At 38.7% G+C, this 19,902-nt stretch overlaps 1 protein-coding gene and 1 pseudogene across 2 annotated transcripts in view; both read right to left on the minus strand.

Annotated features, from left to right (window-relative positions):
- The window catches only part of NR6A1 (nuclear receptor subfamily 6 group A member 1), a 222,441-nt gene that overhangs the window by 193,028 nt on the left and 9,511 nt on the right, over positions 1-19,902 (minus strand). The gene's annotated exons all lie outside the window — the stretch shown is intronic.
- On the minus strand, positions 5,784-10,699 carry LOC110125230 (large ribosomal subunit protein eL6 pseudogene; annotated as a pseudogene).

Below are 19,902 nucleotides of genomic sequence, written 5' to 3' on the forward strand. Positions count from 1 at the left end.
TTTTCCCCAAATGTGAACAAACAAAAGCTTGTGGGTAATGCCAGTTAACAAATTCAAGCCCAAACATCAGCTAACTATAATCTAACGTGTCTTTTACAAAAGCAAGTTAAATATTACTCTAGGAATGTTTCATTTTGACTAGAGGAAGGCAGCATGGTGCAACAGAGACTTGAATCTTGGTGAGGATTCTGTCTACTTTGAAGCCCACAGGCAAAATTAAGGTGAGGCCCTTAAAAATGCAAAATTCTGTAATTCTAATCAAACATCTCACTTTTCCCCAAATCAGAAAACATATACTAATGTCAGATTAAATGTTTTAATTAAATATAAAATATAACATTATTTCTCCTAGTCAACTGCAATTCAAGTTTCATATACTTTAAAATGTGAGTGAGACATGAAGTGAAGCAGAGCTTCTAGAAGTCAAGGATCTAAAAGGATTTTTAAACTCCTCTGCATAATTAGGTTCCCTACCCCGTGATCTCAGTGCCCTCTGCTTTCCACACCAAATTATGATCATGACTACTGACCATGAAAATTCAGGTTTTAGAAAATATTGTTTTCCATTCTCCCCATGAAAAAAGCTAAAAATCTCTACCCTAGATTTGTACTGATACACAAGAGCCATTCTGCTCCTTTCTGGACCAACATTTAGTCATTTATATCAGGTTCCCATCTGTTTTGTGCCCCACCACCCCACCCCACCCCACCTCCAATCATGATTAGGTTCCTTGAAACTGTCCTTCTCTCAGTCAAATCTGGTCTCAGCCCTAAATATCCCAAGCCACAAGGCTAAGGTATATCCCAGGATCCCAGGAAAGGTTGCTTAGTAAATGCTGAGTAACTACTTCTTTCTCCAAACAGCAATGGTATTAAGTCACATGCCACTACAATGCAATTCTTGCCAAAATATCAAGTTTTAAGAGAAAATGTTTCACTATTCTCTGCCTTTAAAGACTAGAGCAACAATGCCCAATTCAAAGTCTTACAGTGATGAAAATGTTCTCTTATCTTCATTGTACAAAATGATAGCCACTAGCCATGTGTGGCTATTAAGCACTTGGAATGTGACTGAGCAACTGAATTTCAACTTAATTAGTCACATAAGGCCAATGGCCATTATAATGGAAAAACGTTAAAAAAAAATCTTCCCTCTTCTGAATTTTTTTTTTGGTTGTGCTGGGTCTTCCTTTGGTTGTTTTCTTTTTAGTTGCAAGCAGGGGCTACTCTTTGTTGTGGTGCATGGGCTTCTCACTGCAGTGTCTGCCCTTGTTACACAGCACCAGCTCTAGGCATGTGGGCTCAGTAGTTGTCGTGCATGAGGCTTAGTTGCTCCTAGGCAGAATCTCTCTGGACCAGGGAGCAAACCTATGTACCCTGCCTCAGCAAGTGGATTCTTATTCACTACGCCACCAGGGAAGTCCTTCCTTCTTCCAAATTCATCATGACACCTTTTGGATTCTGTCACAGCTTTAAAGTAAATGAAATAGGAAAACACTTACACAAGAGTTATTTACTAATCAAATCATAAGTTCATCCATTGTTATCAGAAAGTAATTCCATCAGCCTCGCAAATATAGTCACTTATTCCTTCAAATGTTATTAAGTACCTGCCCACACTGTAGCAGGTCCTGATGCTGCTGCTGCTAAATCACTTCAGTCATGTCCGACTCTGCGATCTCAGAGACGGCAGCCCACCAGGCTCCCCCGTCCCTGGGATTCTCCAGGCAAGAACACTGGAGTGGGTTGCCATTTCCTTCTCCCATGCACGAAAGTGCAAAGTGAAAGTGAAGTCGCTCAGTCGTGTCTGACTCTTAGCAACCCTATGTACTGTAGCCTACCAGGCTCCTCCATCCATGGGATTTTCCAGCAAGAGTACTGGAGTGGACTGCCATCGCCTTCTCCAGTAGCAGGTCCTAGGCCAGGAAAATACAGCTATCAGTACAACTGAGCCTGAGTGAGTAAAAGTCGCTCAGTTGTGTCTGACTCTGACAGCCCATGGACTATAGTCCACCAGGCCCCTTTGTCCATGGAATTCTCCAGGCAAGAATACTGGAGTGGGCAGCCATCCCCTTCTCCAGGGAATTTTCCCAACCCAGGGATCAAACCCAGGTCTCCCGCATTGCAGGTAGAGTCTTTACTGTCTGAGCCACCAGGAAACCCAAGACTGAGCCTACTGTCAGAAAGCAGTCCAAAGGAGCACAGAGTAAAAATTAATCACAGAGCACAACAATGTGCATGTGCTCAATGCCACTGGAGTGGTACTCTTAAAATGATCTAAACGGAGGTGGGAGGGGGGATCGGGAGGGGGAATACATGTAACTCCACGGCTGACTCATGTCAGTGTATGACAAAACCCACTGCAATGTTGTGAAGTAATTAGCCTCCAACTAATAAAAATAAATGGAAAAAAAATGATTTAAATGGTAAATTCTGTTATATATATTTAACTACAACAAGAAAAAATTAAAGTCAAATGAAAGAAAGACAGGAACTTCCCTATCTGGTGGTCCAGTGGTTAAGACTCCGTGCTTCCACTTCAGGGGGCATGGGTTCAATCCCTGGTTAGGAAACTAAGATCTCACATGCTGTGTGGTGCAGCCAAAAAAAAAGGATAGTGAAGTAAATAATATTTTAAAGAATTAATGCTAGGGAGAGAATAATGGTCAGACAGATTGGGACAGATGGACAAGATGAAACTGAACCAGTACAGAGTGGTAAGAGCATATATTTTGACATAAGAATAGGTATGAGTCCTGGTACCATCACTTACTACTGTTAACTGAGGAAGTGACTTCACCTCTCTAAACCAATTTCCTCATCTGCAGGCTACTGTGAGGTTCAATGAAATGATTCACTTAGATCAGTGGGAAGTGCTTAGTAGTTGTAATCAGTATTAGTGAGAACACAGCAGCAACCACGGGGCCAGGGGCATGTGGAAGGGATAAGCATTCACCAGATAAACAGGGCTATTTGAGAAACGTATGAGGAAGCCACATGTACAAGGCATAAACAGAGAAAGGGAATAATGCTACCTGGTAATGTGATTTGACTGGAGCCCCAGCCAGGGCCATATCATAAAGAATTTTACAGCCACACATGGGGAGTTTTAGGCTTTTATTCTATAGGCAAGAGAGTCACTAAGGAAAGGAAATACATGGATATGCCTATGAAGTTTGTGAATACCAGCAGAAAGTAAAAGTGAAAGTCTCTCAATCGTGTCCAACTCTTTGCAACCCCATGACTATAGTCCATGGAATTCTCCAGGCCAGAACAGCCTTTCCCTTCTCCAGGGGATCTTCCCAACCTGAGGATAGAACCCAGGTCTCTTGCACTGCAGGCAGATTCTTTACCAACTGAGCCACAAGGGAAGCCCCAATACCAGCAGAACTCTCACTAACTTCAACATAGTGGTTCTAATATTTTAACCAAGTAACTAAAAGTGTAAGGCTTAAAGGGAGGAGAGGGAAGCACTCTGAGGGGCTAGTCAAGATACACATGGCAAACCATGTGCTCCTTCCACAGCTCCTGAAGTTCTAGAAATTCTTCCCATTTTTCAGAGCCCCTCCCAACTCCACCTCCTTGGCTCCTTTTGGTACAAAAGGTGGCTTGGATAGAGGCTGGAAAGGAATAAAATGTAGCTGTTTTTTTGGTAACAAACATTAGCTAGCCAGACCATGGCCTGCCTTACAGCCAGTCTTGCAGCCTGCTATTCAGCACAAAACCCAAGCAAATACAGAAACACTTTTCTTTGGACTGGCTGAGCATTAAATTCACATCTGCCTCTTTCCTTTCTATCCAGTGAGTGGGATGCCACTTGGACCATTAGCTTTTGTTTCTCACAGGCAACCTGATAAACTATACTTCAGGAATAACATAAAATGCTTTTGAATACAAAGACATAACACCACAAGTCCGCACAGCAAAATTCGGCTGGCAGAGCTTCAAGTTCTATTTCCCTTTTCCACCTACAAATGTCAAGGTCACATTTTAAAAACTGCAACAAAAAACTAAGCCTTCTCCCTAATGTCATTTTCTTAACATGAAATCTTAGGGTTAGAGAAAAAAAGAGTAGGGGGAGAAGCCAAGGATTCTCAATTAGATAATCTATTGTGCCCATGCATTTGCTCAGCTTAAATGCTGCTTACAAGAAGCATCTACATTTCTATGGAAACAATAAATTCCATCTGATCAACCTACATCACCTTTTATACAGTTTTTCAGGCTTCTAGCTTTGTAACTGCAGCCTTGACACCAAACTGAAGGCAGAAAAGCCAGCCCAAGATTATGACATTTCAAGTTTTTTTTTTTTTTTTTTTTTAAGCAGTACAGAGCGTTTCAAGGCTGCGGTAAGAGAATCAGAAGGTGAAAACAGTTTAGGAAGGCAATTCGGTTTGATGAGTCAGAGGTCATCAGTGTTTCTATGGAAATACAGTACAGGCATTTCTCAGAAAACTGCATGGACTGTGAGCCTCTGACATTTTTCATTTACAATTTCTGGATGTCTGGAGTAGCAAAAGAGATTGCTGATAACTCTTCATCCAGCTTGGAGGAAAAAGAAATTTCAAAAGGCACACATGCCATGAAATGTAGAAAATAATCTGTCAGCTGTCATTTTATTGAGTCTTTTACTATATGCCTGGCACTGGCTTGATTCTTCACATGAATTCTACCTGAAAGGAGTTCCTATTATCTCCATCTTATAAGTTTAAAGAAATAATTGTAGTTTATTACATGGAAAAAGCCACAAAAGTCAAAACAAGAGAACTTCTATTCAGAGCAATTTGGCTAATAAAACACCACCTCTGCAAGGTATATGCTTTGCAACAGCCAGATAGATGGAAACTTGATGTTATTTCCAAAAACAAACCCTGACATTCCCACAAAAGTGGGACCTCAGAGTCCAAGAAAAAGTACCATATGGTAGATGAGTCCATTATAAACCTCCTTGAATAATCCAAGATGTCCACGTCAGAAGCAGCTACAGTAACTTCACTAACCAGATCAACAAACCAAAGTATAAAACCTTACATGAATGAATGAATTAAATAATTAGACAAGAACTAGCTTCTTTTGAAAAAATATATGCTATTCCCAGCAGGAGTAGGGAGAGTGAAGGAGATGTTTTTGTTCATTGTCATTTCAAAGACTAACTGAAGAAGTCTCACAGACCAAGGAGTTTTGTTTGACCATGGACACAGAGCTTCCAAGGTCATTTCAGAACCATCTGTTGAGGGTGATATTTTTTTTTCCTCCTTCTACTTTTTTGATTGAAAATATACTGCTGTTACAAATGGAAACTTGCACACTTAAAAAATCCAAAGAACAATGGAAAAGTATTTATAAGAATGTATATATACATATAACTGAATAACTGCTGTACAACAGTAATTAACACAACTTTATAATATACTTCAAAAAAAAAAAATCCTAACAATAAAATGATTTGTGTTATTAGCTCTCTAAAATTGACCAGTTCAAATGAAGGGGAAAAAAATCTCCCAGACATTCTCTAAATGACTTTTAAATTACTTATTAGAAACATAATTCAGGGCAGATCTTTCTGTCATACTAGTTAATCATTAATGCTAAAGCTCAGTACCATCTCTTATGTCTGTTTTAGAAATCCATTGTGTGGCAACAAAGAGATACAACATATTTAACCTTTCACTCCAGAATCTTTCAAATCTGAAGCAAAGCTAGTTGCTGGTTAGTCATATCTACAAAATAACTCCAAAAGAAATTTTTTTTAATTATTCAGACTGGAGTCAAGACACAAGAACAACAAACAACATATGTTTATTTCACCACATAAATGTAAAGGACACGCCACAAACAGGATTAAAGGTGAAAAACTCCTGCTGCTTCTTACATGCTAAAGTGTCCTACGACCTAAAATTAAGTTCAACAAACATTTACCCAGCGTTTTCAATATAGGACATGATGCTAATAAGGGATACAAAGCCAGCTACTATGGTTTTTCCAGTGGTCATGTATGGATGTGAGAGTTGGACTATAAAGAAAGCTGAGCAAAGAAGAACTGATGCTTTTGAACTGTTGGAGAAGACTCTTGAGGTCCCTTGGACTGAAAGGAGATCCAACCAGTCCATCCTAAAGGAGATCAGTCCTGAGTGTTCACTGGAAGGACAGATGTTGAAGCTGAAACTCCAGTACTTTGGCCACCTGATGCGAAGAGCTGACTCATTTGAAAAGACCCTGATGCTGGGAAAGATTGAGGGCAGGAGGAGAAGGGGACGACAGAGGATGAGATGGTTGGATGGCATCACCGACTCGATGGACATGGGTTTGGATGGACTCCAGGAGTTGGTGGTGGACAGGGAGGCCTGGCATGCTGCAGTTCATGGGGTTGCAAAGAGTCGGACATGACTGAGCAACTGAACTGAACCCCTAGATTCTTGTAATCTCTCTCCCGACTGGTAACCACTAGTTTGTTCTCTGTGTCTGTGAGTCTGTTTCTTTGTTTTACTCACTACTTTCTTCTGTTTTTTAGATTCCACACATAACACTTTGTCTTTCTCTATCTGACTTATTTCAGCTAGCGTAATACACTCAAAAAGTCCATCCCTGCTGCTGCTAACAGCAAAATTTTTCTTTCTTCTGAGTAGCATTTCATTGTATTTATATACCACATCTTCTTTATCCATTTGTCTGTTGACCGACAATTACGTCACTTCCATATCTTGACAACTGCAAATAAAGCATAATGTTATAAACATTTAGGTGCATGTATCCTTTTGAATTCGTGTTTTTGCTTTTCTTCTCTTTGGATATACACCTTCTACTGCTGGGTCATATGGTAGTTCCATTTTTAGTGTTTTGAGAAACTTCCACATTGCCTTCCACAATGGCTACACGTTTACATTCCCACCAGCAGTGTGTAAGGGTTCCCTTTTCTCTACATCCTCATCAACATTTGTTATTTGTGTTCTTTTTGATAAGAGTCCTTCTGATAGGTGTGAATGATACCTTATTGTGGTTTTGATTTACATTTACCTGATGATTAGCAAATGTTGAACATCTTCTCATATGCCTGTTCGCTGGATCCCCATTTTCAACATGTTTTGCATGGCATGCAAGGCCATGGAGGCCAAGGAGAAGAGGGTGGCAGAGGATGAGATGGTTAGGTAGCATCACCAACTCAATGGACATGAATTCGAACTCGGGCGAACTGAGAGGTAGAGCAGGACAGGGAGGCCTGGCATGCTGCAGGTAATGGGGTCACAAAGAGTGACTCAGAGAAAGTCTGACCAAACTTCTTAGCATTGTCTTCAGCTACAAAATATAAACTTATCAAAGTTGGTGGTTGTGCATACTAGGGGATACAGAGGATATAATGTTTATACTTGAGGAACCTTTAAGAGGTTGACAAGTTTCTTAGATTTTTTTTTTTAAACTAGAAGAAACTTTATAAATCATCCCTGATCTCTTCCATCCCACTCTAGCCCCCATTTTGCAAAAGGTAGAAACTGTGTAAAGTAAGTAACATCTGTACTGTCTCTCTGTGATTTATATAATAATCATGGCCCTAACAGTTTTGGCATTTCTCTAATCTAAAAATGGCAACAATGGGACTTCCCTGGTGGTCCAGAGGCTAAGACTCAACATTCCCAATGTAGGAGGCCGAGGCTTGATCCCTGGTCAGGGAACTAGATTCCACAGGCAGCAATTAAAGAGTTCAAATTCTGCAACTAAAGATCTCATATGCCACAACTAAGACCCAGGGCAGCCAAACAAACATTAAAAAAAAAAATTAAAACAACAGCAATAATATTTTTTTTAAATTAAAACGGCAGCAATAATAATACAAACATGTCATAAGGCTGAATTAAATGAAATTTTAAAAATTTAAAGCCTTCAAAAGTACCTGGTGCATAGGATATGTTCAGTAAAGGTTAGCCAATTTTTTTAATGGATTAATTATTTTAATTAGGTTCTTTTGAAAAAGTTTAGAACAATATTCTGTGAGGATAAATTCCAACTGTAATAGCATACACAAAGTGGAGACAGCCCTGGAGCTGAGGAAAAGCTATGATTCTTCACAGAATTTATGAGTCCACAGCTTTCTGATCAACCTTGCACTGATGCTGCTCTGTAATTTCATATTTCTCTCTGTCCCTTTGAAGGGCTCACCTTCCTGGTACCTGACCTTACATAGCTTCGTCTTCTTGAAGTAAGCCATCAGTGAGATGTTCTGGGATTTTTCACACCATTCAATTTCGGTGGAGATGACAATGACAAGTTTCTGGCGTGAGGGACAGAGATACAAGTAGCAAGCTTCAGGAAAGTGACCCTCCTGCCTCTGTGGTGCCCAGTGAGGAAGATCAGAATCATCCCAGAAGCAACGCTAGTGCACACGCAGTTTTCTCACATATGAGAAAAAACTTTTTTTTTTTTTTTTGCCATGACACAACAGCTTTCCAGGCACAGCTTCAGCAGGATAACACCTAGGCATTTGGGGAAATGTAACCACTCAAGTACTACCATTCTTGTCACCACCACCTGATTTGGTGACAGAAGCAAGAACCATCACCTTCTTTTCCTTTTCAACCTTGCATTTAGCTGTTGAATACTTCATCTTATGAAAGGCCTTTCTGGACTACATAGCTGATTAGGAATATCTGCCAATTCCTCTGACCACGATAGTATTTCAGCTGCAGTAGCTCTTCCCCTTCTTAACCTTTTAACTCTGCCACCAGCATCAAACTGCTTGGCTTCTGGGCTTTTCTCCTTAGTATCTGGCTTCTAGGCTTTTTCATTTGCCATCTTCTAAGATGAGAAAATAGGTTTAGCCATTATTAATATCATTAATAATCATATCATTTGAGGCTCCCCTGGTAGCTCAGATGATAAAGAATCTGCCTGCAATGCAGATTGCATTGTTTGATCCCTGGGTCAGAAAGATCCCCTGGGAAGGGAATGGCTACCCACTCCAGTATTTTTGCCTGGAGAATTCCATGGACAGAGGAACCTGGCAGGCTACAGACCATGGGGTTACAAAGAGTCAGACATGACTGAGCAACTAACACTTTCACTTTCATCAAAGGTGGTAGTTATTCTGATTTTCACCCTCCAAGCCACAAAATTTAAGTACACTTGTGAAACAGACTTCTTAATTAAAAAATAAAGGCCACTTTTCAGAAGCTCTAGGTTTGCTGCTGCACTCTGCACACACAGAGAATAGGACCTTTTATTAAGTCATCACTCAGTGCTATTATTAAGATGTTGGCTTCCTGATGAAGCTACAGCATTGACCTCTAGGTCAACCATTCAGATCGTGAGATCTCGGATCATCAGACCAATGAAATAAATGATTGAGGGATCTTTAAGAGTCACAGATACTAGTCTACCCTGCCCCACTAAAATCGTACTCTACTTGAATAAGACATGCTTCCTTTTAATTTTTGATATCTGTTTTAAGGTCTGTCAGCTTAAAGTTCCCCTTCCAGCATTAGTATGCATTAGCATTAGCAGAAACACAATGCAGCATTCTTACCTTCCAATATGTATCCCAAAACTCAGTGAAATACAAAAAGTGCCAGGCTTCCAGAGTGGGAAACCATTACTTGGTATACAATAAGCACCTACATATGAATGAGCTCCATTCTGAGAGCACATTTCTAAGTCCAATTTGTTCAGAAGTCCAACAAAGTTAGCCTAGGTACCCGACTAACACCATCATCTATATAGTACTGTAATAGGTTTCACACACATTAAAAACAAACACAAAAACTGAAAAGACATTTTAAATCTTACAGTACAGTATCTTGGAAAGTACAGGGTACAGTATAACAGTTGGCATACAGGTGCTGGCATCAAGTGAACAGGCAAGGCTCCTGACTGGAGCAGGGAGAGGAGGTGGGAGATGGTAAAGTGGAAGGATCATCAGCAGTAGGAGACGGAGGGCAAGCTGCCATTGCACCCACGTCTGATGCTGATGGCACAGGTTCGGGTTCCTTGCTGGATTCAATTCTATCTGCTCTCTTGAAAAAAGGTGCAGTGATGTCTGGGTAGTAACACATTCCAATCTTTGAAAGTTCACAACTTGAAGATTCGTATGTAGGAGACTGACATAAGTGTACAATAGTTATGTGACCTGACTTTAGCAATCCTCTGTTTCTAGATATGCTTCACATTCCTGAATAAGTCAAAAGTCAAAGTCTCTCAGTCATGTCTGACTCTTTGAGACCCCATGGACTATATGGTCCATGGAATGCTCCAGGCCAGAATACTGGAGTGGGTAGCTGTTCCCTTCCCCAGGGGATCTTCCCAACCTAGGGATCGAACCCAGGTCTTCCACACTGCAGGCGGATTCTTTACCACCTGAGCCACCAGGGAAGCCCTGAATTAGTCGAACTGACCATAGTTTTTAGAATATTAACTAGCGATGTCAAGATGAGAGGAGTGTACTCATAAGGTCAAGGCAAACTGAAATACAAGCTGACCTGGAAACTGAAGTTGTATTGACATATTGGTTGTTTACAGTCACTACCATGTTACAGCCTTCCTGTTTCAGTTTATATTATTCAATTTTTAACCCTGCTCCACATGGTATTAATTACCCTAATGCCATTTTGCTTTATTTCCTAAAAGGCATTAAGTATTAAAATTTCCTCCCATTCCACACAGAGATCTACTTTGGGGTCACATGCTCAGGGCCAGCACCGCCTCCCTGTTTGCAAGGACACGTCCTAAATGGCAGGCTGCAGCCCACAGGGCCACAGAGAGCTGGACACGACTGAGAACCTGAGCCCGCACACACTGTCTCCACCGGAACAGAATGCAATAAAATGCCAATTAAATGTAACTTGTTGTAAATGTAAATTACAAAACTACAAAAGACTATAAAATCAAAGAAAATACATTTTATTGTACTTCACATCAAAAACTGCTGGCAAAAGACTATAAAAGCAAAGAAAGTACATTTTATTGTACTTCACATCAAAAACTGCTGACAGTTTTTTTTTTTCAAACTTACTTTTCCAATATTACTAACTCCTAATTCCTAACATAATTAGGAGTCAAAGGAAGGTTTGTGATGTCATTATAGCTATTTAGTTATATAGTTATTTCATAAAAACTTTATGTAGGAGTACAAATACCTACAAAATAACTGAATATTTTACACCTTCTGGAATTACAGTAAGAACCAAAAAATGCGGTGTTTGTAGAAAGACTTGAGTTTCATAAGAGGAAATTCTATCTCAACAATTGTTAAAACAAACAAACGAAAAAAGACATCAGAAATATGCATCAAAGAAGCTTCTTCTCAAACTACCTTGGAGTCAGCTGAATTCTCCTAGAGGATGGGGAAGGAAAGAAAAGCATGGAGAGAAGGAGGCAAGATGAAGGGTGAGAAGGGAGGCAACAGAAGGAAAATTCAGCAGAAGCAGGGTGGCTTGGACCATAAGGTCTGTGGAACCGGTGGGCAACTCTGAACAGATTTTCTCCTCTCAGTTTATCCATATGGAAAATGAGAACACCTTCGGCTATATCAGTGTTTCCCAAAGTGAGGAGACCACTGGAAGACTTTAAGTGATACCAAGAGAAAGCACTTTAAAACATTTCAAAGTTGTTAGTTACCTTTTCACTTCTCTTTCAATCCTTCTAATTACATCAAAAGAAAAATCTGTTTGATGCTAGTTTCTCTATTACCCCTCTAATGCTTGCTAATCTCCCTTTGTAACTAGAAGGCCTGATCATATAGATTTGAGTATGCAACATCTTAACTAGAATTTAACACAGTATTTTTTCATTAAATTTATTTTTACTGTTACCTTCTCTACAGCATATAATTTTTCATATAGGATAATAACAAAATAATCCTTTTAAAGTAAGTTTCGGGTTGTAAAGTTTTAGAAATTCAATATTTAATATATTAAATACACAAATATTAGGAAATGACAAAAATCATGGTAGTGATACAGAAAAAACAAAAGTTTGGAAATACTGATTTAGTGGAACAGTAGCATAAGTCATGGTACCTTATTCTCAACTTTAAGCTTCAGTTAACTCATATGTAATATGGGAATATCACCACCTATCATAGAAAAGTTGTGGAAAGGATTACTTTGGATAGTTTAGCAAGAACCTGGCACACGTTGAGCATTCGACAACCATTTGTTCCCCCCTTTTTAAAGATTTTACCAGAAAGCTCTTTTAAGACCTTCAGAAGGCTGTGGGTGAGGGGGTGGTGCAGCCAGGTTTCCTGTGTATTAGAGACAGGAGCATTTGCTCTGATTGTGATACTTCCCACCAAGAACCTCCAGGGACTTGGCCTTGCTTCTTACCCTGATAAAGCTGCAGTTTACTCTCCTAAAGCTCGTAATTCTAGTTACAAGTGTCTGGGAGTAAAAGCTTCAGAAAAGCGGTACGTATCTAAATTCACTGAGAAGTCTAACCCCAAAGGGTGCCAGGGAAGGTAGGGCCATTTTGTAAGTTATTCAAGCTAAAAAAAAAAAAGTACTTCATTTGGGCAAGTTTAACAATACTATAATAAGGGGGAAGTCACATGGTGGTCTATAAACCAGCCTTGATACTTCATCATTAGATACTGTCCAACTAGATAGCCCAGGTGAGAAAATCCTTGAATGAGAGTACAGGGAGACGGTTCCCAGTTTCCTGAGTAAGAGGACTTCAAGAAAAACACCAAAATACTGACTTTAATCCAACAACTGTGTGTTAATAAGCACTTTACATGATATTGCCTAATTTATCCAAACATACCTGAGAGAGGTAGTTCCAAGTCTATTTACCAAATAGGCAAAACTCCAAATAGTCAATTCTCTAAATTTACTAAAAATTTATTTTAACTATGAAGATAGTTTATAAAAACACATATTGATGGGAGAATTTAATTAGATTTTAAAGACTTCTGTGAAATTAAGACATACAGGATAGCAGCATTTTCAAGAATGTCAATTTGTCTCTGCTGCTACTGCTGCTGCAAAAAGTTAGGGACCTCTGCTGGTGAAAAGATACGGTCTGGTTTGGTCTGCAGGTAATGAGGGAAGAGATAAGGTACAGGAAAAGGGAGAGAATAGAAGAGTAAAAAATGATAAGGTAGCAATTTAGAAGGAAACTGACAACAAATTCTACAAATTATAGATTCAGCAAATTGATTTCTGTTGAACTGAATGTTGGGTAAATTGGATATTTGCAAACTAGTTTCAGTGAGCTGCATTTTGGTGAACTGGCTTGCTTATCTATGAAGCAGGTCATTAACCTTACTTTAGTTGCTAAGTCATTTCCGACTCCTTGCAACTCCAGGGACTATAGCCTACCAGGCTCCTCTGTCCATAGAATTTCCCGGGCAAAAACACTGGAGTGGGCTGCCATTTCCTTCTCCAGGGGAGGATCTTACCAACCCAGGAATCAAACCCGCATCTCCTGCACTGACAGGCAGATTTGTTACTGCTGAGTCACCAGGGAAGCCCTTACTTACAGATAAGGAAATTGAGAAATATTAAATAACCTTTCTACAGTAACACAGCTACACTCCAGGTTCTTCACACACTGCATCAATTCATTCTCCAGTAAGACATTCTGTGTGGTGATTCTACATCCTTTCAGCACCACTACTCTCCAGGAGAGAGGTTTTAAACCCAGGTCCAACTAAAGCTAACACACGTAGTTAATCACTATATCATAACAACAGTCTGCTGAAATAATTTTAAATTGCCACTCACACAAACACAGTTTCTCTACCATACTACGACTATTTATTCTACCCTCCTGAAAAAATTTGTACATGCTATTCAGGGGTCAAGTGGTATAGCTGTCAGACTAAATTGGAATACTTTCAAGGCAAAAGTCAAGATTTTAGAGACATTATTACTTTATTTAGCCTGGACAATCATTGATTTCAGGTCAAATTTTGCACAACTAAAACTTGCTGAGAACCCCCACTACCATTTTTAATGATCCCACACTGACAATCCCTGATGTGTGTAACACACACAGGTATATAAGTTTATGATCCATTATTTTGATCAAAGTGTAAGCTAATCTTATTAAATAAACATAAAAATTAAAATAACCCTAAAGCCTACATGATCTATTTAAGACATCAGTGCTTACTCAAACTATTTGTCTTACTGCTGGGCTTTTCAGGGATTTATCACATTTATGATGCCAGGAGAAATGTCCTATCTCACCTATTGATGCTTAAAATCTGACATTTCTTACAACATTTTAAACTTTCCTTCTATTAATAAGATAGTAGCTCAAGGCTCTCGAAACAACTGAAAACATATTCTGCCATTCTTGGTAAGCAGACAAATTCTCTACTCATAGATCTTATGATATAGCCCAAATATAAAGCACTTTTGCCTGAGTATAAACGGGAACTTTTATTAACAAAGCTACCACTACTGTAAAATATTTTAAGCATGAATTAATAAACTGTTACTTTTAAATAGCATTAAACGTTTATTCTGATTTCCCAGCTGGGTTCAAAAATCTCTATGTTAAGATGGGGAAAAGAGATCTTTACAGCAAATCTGAATACCGCAAACTGACACTTTGAAAAATATCACCCTACTTTAAACCTCCTCAAATACATATTTTGAATGCTCAATGAAGAAATGATAAATCTAATTTTTTTGTCCATTCCAGGTTTCTCTTCTGTACTGAAAAGTGCCTCTTATTATTTCTGATCTTCAACGTACACCCAAGGCTAACCTTAATGTTTCAGAAAAAAAATATGATTCTAACCTCTTTTGAAATCAACAGACTATAAATTTAACTCAAGACAGCTTTTGTAGTTCAGTTAGATTCAAGGTCATCTCAAGGCTTTTAATTACTAACTAGGATTTGAGGAGCTCTGCAATTGGTGTAGTCGAAGGAAAGAGCAGCTGGCTTATTCACTTTCTTATTAAAGAGCCTAATAAAAACTGTCCTGGCAAATAGCAAATTCTCTTACCACCAGTGGTGAACACAAAGCAGCATAGCAAATAATCTTCAAACATTTGTATTTACTCTAAATCAACAAACTTTTTAAATTACCAGAAGACTCTGAGGTCTTCATTTCAGCAAATATGATTTATAATATAATTCAAAACTTGTAGATAGCCAGACTCCAAAAATATTTCTATTTCCATTCTGAAACCAGCTCTGCTAAAAATTATGAATGTCCTTCAAATTAGCATAAAACTTATTTAAGTTTTCACTATCAAACCCTGTGCAGGATCAGTTTTTCAGTCACAGAGGAAGAAAACCATGCAGAGTATGCAGATATCTAAAGGAATGTAAATTTAACTTCTCTCTCCATGTACTTAATTTCCAATCAAATTCAGTTGTAAGTTTCAGGACATGATTCAAGACTTTGAGGCAACTGATACAGTTGTATTTGAAAAGAGACATACAGACATACACACACACACACACCCTAATCCATCCTCCTGAGATTCTGAGAGGCAACCAGAGAAGGCTCCAGAGTGTCTTTGTGACCCACTCACCCATAATCTATAAGAGAAAGAAGGCAGTCTCAGAAGGATCCATAAACACTGCTCTGACTAGGCTGGAGATACTGAGGTAGGCAGCAGAAGGCAATGTGCATGCTTCCGGGGGTTGGGGGCAGTGGGGGGTGCTAATGCCAGAAATCTACAAGACTCAGAAAACAAAAGCCATTGGAAATGATTCCACATACCCCTCTATAACTTGAGAATAGAGGAAACAGCCTGCCTGTGTCTCAATTCTATCTCAAGCATTTATTAAAAAACAGTAATAAGCCCTAGATGTTAATATACAAGATGTATCAGTGTAAATTAAACTGGTTGCTGGTGATGGTACGCTGAGGTAGACACATACTTCTAAAAATCTCCCCCCCCCCCCAAAATAAGCCAAAAGAAAGCACAAGATAGTCTAAGGAGTATGGTTAAAACAATGAGAAACTATCAACTATCTTAATGTTCAACAATGAAAAACAATGAGCTATCATATGGCTATTAAAAGTTTCAAATGAGTTAATGTTGAATCAGTAAAGCTTACAACATGAGAAAAAAAAGTAAAATCAAACAAAAAGCATAAAACAATGGTATATATTGTAAGATCACAACAATAAGCAAAAAACTAGGATTTGAAAGAAGTTTAGAAGAAAACATAAGAAAATGCTAATAAAAGTCACCTGGAAGCAAAATTATAGGTAATTTTCCCTTCAGTTTCCATATTTTCTACAGTGATGACACATTTCTAATTTTAAAATCATTAGATTCCTAAACAGCTCATATCTAAGGAACCTAAGGGCCACAGGCAATTCAAGTCCAGAATTCAGAGATCACAACATTTAAATCTAAATACAAGATACAGCTAAATCCCTCCTGCTTTTATTGATATGCAAGCACTTCCAACTGTGTTCCCCAGGAAGTGTCCCTAAGACAACACTCTAAACCTGCTTTCCAAACAAGGCATTGGAAACACTGGGTGTTCTTCAGCCAAGAGCCCATCTATGCCCTGAAAACCAGTTTTAGAAAATAAATTTACAGTATTTCACACACTTCATATTACCCATAAATGCTCAGCAATTGTTAATATTAATAGGCACACTACATGAAAAGTATTTTACTTTAAATATTTTAAAAGGCTCATGGCAGATAGCACATTTTATCTTCAAATGTTACGTATTTTTCCATCACAGTAGTACTTTCAGTAACTGAGCTGCTCGCCAGTAGTTAGCTCTGAATTCCAGTCAGCCCAACTATCTTTCAGATTTAAACTGTCAGCAAGTAAGAGAATATTTTTTTGCGGGAAAGCAATTGTAATTTCCCATTTTAGGTGATTGATTAAGTTCTCTCCTCTAAAAGGCTGATTGGCTTCCTGGTGCCAGTAAAATGATTGATGAATATTTCAACTGCAGCTCCCTTGCTAACCCCCCTCCACCCCTCCCCCATACATTGCCGTCCCTTTCCTGCTGGGCTCCCTTCTTACCGACCAAGAGCGTTTAAGGAGGTTTTGAAATTTTCCTTAATGAATCCAAGTTCTCAAACTCAGGGCATTTAAGTCTTAAGAGGACAGGACTCTTCTCAATGCTGAAGGAATACTGCAGATAAAAATTACTTTAAAAAAAAAAAATCCTTTACAAGGAATAAGGGAAAACTCTGAAATTAACTATGGGTTTGACTCAGTGAATGAAATTGTCCTTACAAAAGAAAAGTGTGGCATGGTTGGGCGGGGGGGGATAAGAATAGTGATCATGTTAAAAAAGAAAAAAACACTGAATCTCGAGTTTATATTACAAATTATCATAACATCATAACTTTAACAGCAAACATTTCTATAAGGTAGACCCAGAGAACAGAATTTACATGTAAATTATGTGATCCCACAGACCTTAATTTAAAGCAGCCAGGTGTTCTAATAAGGAGACAAAGTATGGTAAGTATTACGGAATGTAAATACTCCTTGAGGGATGACTGAACAGTATCTAAAGTCAAAATCATCCCAATGAATCTGTGCTGTGAGTACCATAGTTACTTGCTTTAGGCAGGACTTTCCTAAATTGCAACTTCCTGTTTTACCCAACTCATTTCAACAAAAAGCTGGAAAATTCTTTCAGGGATTACCTAATTTAGCGCCTTCATTTTATAGGTAGACCCATAGAAACATGTCTTTATAAGAGAGGTAGAATCAGAACCCAGGCAAAACCTAGGCCCACCAACTATTTCCTGAGCCTCATACCTCCTCAAATAATGTGGCTGCTCTCCTCCCTTCCCTGCTCAACACTACATTACTACCATAATCTATTAACCCCCACTGTCACATCGTTCTCACTATCTCCTTGCTAGAAAATCACTTTCTATATTTTACAAGCTTTGGACAACCAGTTCTTCTATTTCCACTTTCAAAGGGTCACATCAATCTTGGATTGGTCCTCCTCTTTTTCATATAGCCAGCTTTTGTGTGGCAGAAATTTTTTTAAAACGTACAGGGGACAAAAGCTACCCTTTCCTAAACGGCATTCCCCAAAGTACTCAAGCAAACAACCACGGATTTACTGACCGTCTCATCTTAATCTGGTGTATCTGGTCACTTTAGTTACAAGGAGTGCTGTATATCCAAACAGAAATGTAGCTATATTCTGGTTCCAGGAGGGCTTTTCAAACCTTGGATTTAACTTCAACACTCAGCTTGACTTACATACTGCCCCAATTTTCTCAAGTGACTGAAAAGCATATTCTCTTCCCTCGTATTTTGTAGACTTTCTCTGACTACCTGCAAAGAACTCGGACTTGAAGGACTCTGATATAGAAAAAGACTCAAAATTCCTGACCTGATTATTCTTTCACTTATCCATTCATTCATGAAACACCAATTACTTGTGTTTTTAGTGCTGAGGCTACAGATTCAAGATATGGTATCACTGCCTTGAATAGCTCGAAATCCCCTCTTTCCTTAGCAGTCAAAGATAGTCTCTGAATCTATCAAAACTGTTTTCTGGTTGGCTTATTAAAGCCAACATGAAAGAGAAATAAATCACTTGCAACTCTAAGGGAAGATCTCTGTGACTCTATTCTATAGTGAGTTGAGTTGTGTATAATCCTCAACAATTATAAATCGCCTGGATTCACAAGTATCTGCTTTGAGGCAAACACTATGCTTGGCACTCTACAGACTTTATCACGAGTCCTAATAACACTACCCTCAATTTCAGAAACATTATAGTACGTGGGGAGAAGGGGAGTGGAAGGACAGATTAAACCTAGAAAACAAATGATTAATGGCGTTACTAACTGTAAAAACTAGGGTTTAATCTCTGTGGGCTTCAGTTTTCACATCTGCAAAATGCAGGTGACAGTCGAACACCTACCTCACAGAGTTATGAAAATACAGTTAACATATGTAAGGTGCTTAAAAATTATATAATAACAACTATATAAACATTAGCTGCTATTATTATTCAATGAGAACACTAAAGTTCAGAGAAGTCAAGTGACAAAGTCACACAGCTGTGATCTTTGTACTGCCACGCTCCAGAGTCCCTGCTCTTTCCCTCTCACATTATCTAACCAAAATCCTTCCTCCCTTACTGAAACTACTGCCACTTCCAAAAAAACAAAGCCCTCTAAACAGATATCAGTGGGGGGTTTCCCCCAGGTGGTTTATTATCCTGCCAAAAAGGCATTTTGGAGGAAGGATTGTAAGGCTAAAGAGAAGCCTCTAACAGGTTATATTTCAAAGTACAGCAAAAATATGGAAGGGTAAAAAACACAAATCTGCCTAAATTATTGAGCTTAGTAATTAACATGATTTAGCTCATCTGAAACTTGAAATAATATCCAAGCATTAAAATGAAAAAGAAAAGGCTTTTATTTTCTCATTACTAAGCTGCAACCCCTACAGAACACAAAAATGCTTAGAAAGGTACATTACACGAAACTCCAAGAACATCAAGATGACTACAGAGCTCTCAGGAAGGTAGCCCAGATATCTCACTGATCTTTCATCACCCACCAAGCTTTTCATCTTAAGTTCTGATCCAGTAACTCCTTATTGTCATTCACATTGTTCTGTGACATTTCTTTTGCCAGCAAACTCACTCCAGAATGAGTTCTACCTAGCAACTACCCTAAGGAGTAAATCTCTAACTCTTTAACAACACACTAATTTGACTTACACTAAAATGTTACTCACACTAGGAAAGGGTATTCTTACATCAGCAGAGGAGATACTTCTATACAGACTTTATTACAACCTCCCTCAGTGAAAACCAGGTTAAAGGAAAACCAATCTACAAACTGACACTGCCAAAATAACAGCTTTAGAAGCCTCAGTGAAAGCCAAACACATCTACTGAAAGCAAACAAGCAAACTATTCTTCTATGTTCATAACTTTGTGTCCTTTTATTTTAATTGAAGTATAGTTGATTTAAAATGTGTTAATTTCTG

The sequence above is a fragment of the Odocoileus virginianus genome, chromosome 2, assembly GCF_023699985.2.
Source record: "Odocoileus virginianus isolate 20LAN1187 ecotype Illinois chromosome 2, Ovbor_1.2, whole genome shotgun sequence".
Classification (NCBI taxonomy): Eukaryota; Metazoa; Chordata; class Mammalia; order Artiodactyla; family Cervidae; genus Odocoileus; species Odocoileus virginianus.